This window comes from Nelumbo lutea, chromosome 4, assembly GCF_056320005.1.
Source record: "Nelumbo lutea isolate HS-2025 chromosome 4, American lotus-T2T, whole genome shotgun sequence".
Lineage (NCBI taxonomy): Eukaryota > Viridiplantae > Streptophyta > Magnoliopsida > Proteales > Nelumbonaceae > Nelumbo > Nelumbo lutea.
The window spans coordinates 21385828-21391874 of record NC_142687.1 but is presented as its reverse complement, the minus strand read 5'-3'; positions in this window follow the sequence as shown (position 1 = coordinate 21391874).

Here is a 6047-nt window from a genome sequence, read left to right as displayed (position 1 = left end):
AAAAAAAGGGGTCAGATTCACAACCACGGTTTGAGGTAGTTTCAAGGTTTTTTTTTTCCATGAGAATAATTAAATTTATTTTATAATTGTATTTAGGGTTAAGGTGGATAATACTTTTCTTTTTCCTTTATGGTTTCCTTGTTCCTTTTCTTCATTTTTTCATCAACAATTTTGTGCAATAGAATAAACTTTACAGTTTTCGTGGATGCATGTAAAAACAATTATTTTTTGTTAAATGCTTACATCTGAAATCCCAAATAAAAAACCAAAAACTTTTCTAAATGCTTTAAACATTGGTGAAAAAACAAAGTTCGATCTCTGTGAGGTTTCAAGTTAAAAAAAAATAAGGAAGAAAAATAGAGATCGATCTCTGTGGAGTTTCAAGTTAAAAAAAGGAAGAAAAAACAGATAGTCAAGTGTAGATCTGCAAACTAACCTCTTGTCGCCAGTGGCTGGACGTTGAATATGTTGTCGTTCGAACAAGGGAGTTCAAGTTAGAAAAAAACCAAAAAGTGATTAAATGAAAAAAAAAAACTTTAGAAAATAGAAGAAAGTGGCCAAACGATAGGTTCGCTGGCCACTTTTCCTCACTGTCGATCATCGCCGGTGGACCTGTAACTGGTGCGCCACTACCTAGGTTTGATGTTCGAATGAATAGAGAAAGAGGAGGTATAACCCCAGTGGGGGTATTTTAGGCATTACAACAAAATTATTAGGGACTGGTTTCGTCCCATCTTTTTTAGAAGTACTTATTCAATAAGTACTTAAAAAAAAGGCAACTTGAAGTCACTTTTTTAAAGTACTTCTTTAAAAAAAAATACTTATTCCCCACTTTTTTACCAAACATACAAAACCACTTAATGTGTGGTCCCATCTTTTAAAAGAAGTACTTCTTTTAAGTGTTCTCAAACACTACCTTAGAGGCTTCAACCGTTGAAACCAAGTTGAAATTCCAAATCAACAATCTAAGTAAGTGCAATTAAATTAATTTTAATTTTTTTATAATTAAAAAAAATGGTTGACTCCTTTGCTTGCTCTTGACACTAATTCCTCAACATGGTCGTCAATGTCGATGATGTTGATGTTCAGTCACAATATGATAGTGTTAGTGCCGATATGTATGTTGTTGATATTGTCAATGTTCCCACCCCTAGTACTGGTACTAGAGGTAGGAGGAAGAAAAATGAGAACATTAGGTTGATTAGCTCGGTTTGGACAATATTTAAAATAGAGGAGATTGAGGAAAGGGAAAGAGAGCCGTTTGTCAAAAATGTATGAATGACTTTAACTACAGTAATGGTGGTGGTAATGGCCACTTGGGCGAACATTTGAGGCATCATATGATGAAAGAATAAGAAGAAAAGGGAAAAAAACATCACAAGCACAAATAGGAAGTGGGATTTTTTATACTTTTAAATATTCCCAAGAAAAAATGAGTTTAGAGTTAGCAAAATATATTGTACATGCTAAACATCCATTTTTATTAGCTGAAAATACTAAATTTGACAAATTTTTACATAGATCTATAAATCCACAATTTAAAAAGCTTCTAAATATACTATTAGAAATGATACTTTGATTTTTTTATTCATATAAACAAAAATTAATTTCTATGTTATCAAATCTTAATTCTAAAATTGCAATTACTTCTAATATTTGGACATCTATATTTTAACATAAGTTATATTTGTGTTATAGGCCATTTTATTTATGAAAAATGGTTTGTAAATAAAAGAATTTTAAGTTTCACTATGCTTGAATGGCCACATACTGACCCAACTGTTGATGCAAGTATTTTAAATACTTTATATGTTTATAGAATTGAAAATAATTTTTTTTCTATTAATTTTGACAATGATAGTAATAATAATTCAACAATAAACAGTTTAAAATCCAAATTAAAACCATGATTAAATGGTAAATTATTTCAGATTAAATGTACATGTCACATCTTAAATTCATGTATTCGATATGCTTTAAATATTATTTCTCGTCATATTTATAAAATCATAAATTGTATAGTATATATTAAAAGTTACTGAGCAAGAAAAAAAAACTTAAATATTTATATCAAAATTATTGTTTAAAATGTAAATATTTTGTATTAGATGTTCAACATACATGGAATTATACCTATTCTATCTTAGAAAGTTGTATTACTTACAAACAAATTCTTACTAATTTTTATAATGCAAAAATGTTATATTATATTATACTCGAGGAAGACTGAGAAATGGCAAATTGTATAAAATGTTTTTTTGCAAATTTTGTATGATGCAACTAATGAATTTTCAGGTGATTATTACTCAATTAGTTGTCTTTTAGTTAATCAATTATTTATGATTAGTGAATGTTTTGCAAAATATAGAAAAATCCACAATTTCACAGTATTACTGAAATAATGGAAAATAAATTTAAAAAGTATTGGGAGAAATTTTCTCCCCTTTATTGCTTAGCTACATTATTAGATCATATGATTAGGAAAGATGTTTTAAAAGTTTTACTTGAATCATATTGTGAAAATATGAATATTTAAATTAGAAATAAAAAAGAAGTTAATAGTTTATTATTTAAAATGAATAGTTTATATGAATCCCAAGTGGTAGGGCATAGGAAATCTTGTACAGGTGCAAGTTTCACTTCTGAAATAGCTAGTTCCAATAATCAAAAAGACAAAATTTTATTCTCTAATAAATAAGAGGCAGAAATCTACTACCACTTCATTAATAAGTTCATTTACTAAACTTAATTTTTATTTACAATAAAGTTTTTTATACTTTAGTTGGTTCCTTTGACTAAGATGAATGAGATAGTTTTGATATTTTAGCTTGGTGAAAATGATATGAAAAAAAGAATATCCAGTCATTGCCGTCATGGCATGTGATCTACTAATCCCTCCGATGTCTACAATTCCATTGGAATCTTGTTTTAGTGTAGTTCCATGGACATGAATGATGAAAGTTTGGAGATGTGCATATGCCTTAAAAATTGGTTGGATTCTGATGATAGATTACAAGACAAATGAGGGTATGACATTTTACCTGATGTTTCACCTAAAGCAAATGATGAAAATCAATGAGATAAAGATGCACATGGAGGTAGAACTTGAAGAAGAAATGATGAAGTCAATATTATTTAATTTTTTGTATACTCAATATTTCAATTATTGTATTTTTTATTTTTAAAATCATTGTATTTTTTCAAATTTATTTGAATTAGTACTTATTTTTTCAAAAGCATAAATTTTTGTTTTCAATTTATAATTGTATTATATTATTTTATATTTTATTGTATTGTTCAAATTCGAGAAATAAAATTCATATTTTTTTCAATTTGTTGTCCATTTTGTATTTTGTAAGTATTTAAGTATTTATTTGTTAGATTTTTTATTTTTCCAATTTGTTCCCAATGCTCAAAGGAATTAAGGAAACTGGAATATTTTAGTTTTAGTGTTTACTTAACAAAAAAAAAACCAAGATGTCAAAAAAAGTTTGGCTTGGTTCGCTCTAGGCTTAAGGCCCAGCCCGTAGCCTGACATGGCCTACAACTCGCCTGGCCCAAGCCTACGGCACAGGCAAGCACAAGCTCAGGTCGTAGGCCGTGCCATGCCGCCCCCCAAAGTATCCCGGGGGAGGGAAGAACGACCTACACGCGGGCCATGTTGTGCTAGCCAAACACAACCCGATTTACACCTCCACATGTAAGCTCATCTTTAGCGTTATGGATGGAGAAAACATATGGGGAGCCAATATAGGATATACTATTCTCATTCCCAACGATTCATCCATATGAATAGATAATTCACCAAATGTAATATTTCCTGTAACTCCCTCGTCCTCCCTTTGGTTGCTTTCTTTTGCCTTGCATACGGCATACCTTGCACATCATCATACTCACTAGGCTCCTTAATTCGTCCTTATGCCCTTATTGTAATCTACCAACACAATTTTTCAGTTGTAACCTCATAGTGGGATGACATCAACATTGCTTTTACAAAATTGGCAACTATCATTTTGTTTATTTGTCTCATTTGAATCACTTTACTTCCACGTTTGTTTTTGTAAAACAAATAAGTTTATTTTATCTTAAAATATCCCTGATTGTTTTCTTTCCTTAAACCCAAAATTGGCAATTTCATTCAATTTATGAGAAAAAAATCCATAGTAATGCAACTAGCCAATAACTTGGAGATTCTAGCCCAAGTTTATTAGTAAAAAATCAAAAGGGCATACTATGTTTTACCAACTGGCGGTTGTTCGGTTGATAAATTATCTTATTAGTTATAGTGGAGACTTGGGATCAAATCTCGTTGCCACCTAGCTTGAAGATTATGGCTTATGGGTGTAGGGGATGGAAGCCGATTAGCTGGAGACAAAAACATACACGCTGGCCCGATTGAACTACTTATCACGGTTGAACACACCAGTGCTCATGTGAACCATCTAGGATGGGCAAAACTCACTACCCCATGTCATTGATAAGAGATAAGCTTTGCATATTGCTAAAGTTACGCTAGTTTGGTCTAGTTGGATTAATTTTAACATTGACTTGTGATCAATTTAGACCCTAGCCTAGTATAATACACACTATTAAGATTGCTCCAAGAACAAATGCAAGCGCTAGTAGAGTTGATCCATGATGGTTATCAAGCTTAACCTATTCATCCAACCAATGTATAAAATCATACTCATCACAAGAAGTATGTTTAAAACCCTTTGATGTGGCTAACTATACTAGCTTAACCGTTGGACATGAAGAAAAAAAAGAGAGAGAGATGGGTTAAAGGCTATGTGCTTTCATTGCACACGTGGCAAGTTGGGTGAATAATAAAACTCTTCTTAGCCATCCCCAACCTCGATGGTAGCAATATTTGATCATATGTCTTTATTACAAGGAATCAGATATCCTACCAATTAAGAGACCATCAAGTTGTCATCTGAGAGCAATGTAGATCTAATTAAAACTCAATGGGAAACTTTTGACCCCCTTGCGAATATTACAATCCATTTGGTTCACACACCCTAGATGAGAAAATAGGAATAATCATATTTCCTCATGTTTGTTTTGGGAGAGATGTGGCGATGCGATGAGAATAACATTCTCAAAATATGGGATGTGGAGTCTCACCAAATAGGTGCAACCCCACTGAGAAAGAAATGAAAGATGTGTGACAAGAGTGATAAAATTTTATCGAGGGCTGGACTGTTCTCATCTCCCATCTATGCAATAGTCTGAACTCCGACCACCTATATCATTCATCTCCAGCAAATGTAACATTTCTGATCGTTATTGTCTTCATCTTTTCCAGCGAATACAACAAGGATAGCGAGGACATGTTATTGTCTTTGTTTTCAACGGTTATTGTCTTCAGATCTCATACAGCAAGGACATGTTATTGTCTTCATCTTCTCTAGCAAAGGTAATGTTTTCGGTAGTTTCATGCGATCTGCAAAGTGTTAAAGAGCATGATCGGCCCTCAAACTCATTGATTTGCCCCTCCAACCATGGTCAGTCGGACTAGTTTTTCCTCGCCAACAAGCTGAAACACAACACTTGTGTTCTAGATTTGCTATTATTGTACTCTGGTTTAACTTTGGCACACTATATCTAGCCAGAAACATGTGGTTATTCTAGATCTGGAGTTTTTCCCGTTGATTTGTTCAAATATGTTGCTAGCCCCATGGATTTGATCCAGTTATGTGGTGTTTTTTCATCCTTTTGCCTCATCAACTAAACGCTATAAGCATATTCTATAAAATAGTAGGTCTCAGCAAACAAACATATGGATCGAAAAATGAGAATATAAGTTATCCCTTTCTTATCCCATCACTTATCATCTCGTCCATTTTCATATAGGCCTGTGAATGGATTGAATTCGAATCGAATCAGGCTAGATTTGAATTTAAAACCGATTAGAAATACTGATATTCGAATTCGATTTGATATCCAATTTGAATTTGATTTCGATTATTAAATCGAATATTCAATTCGATTTGAATTCGACCTATTGGCTGAAAAACCATTATTGATTGCAAAGAAGGGGAAAA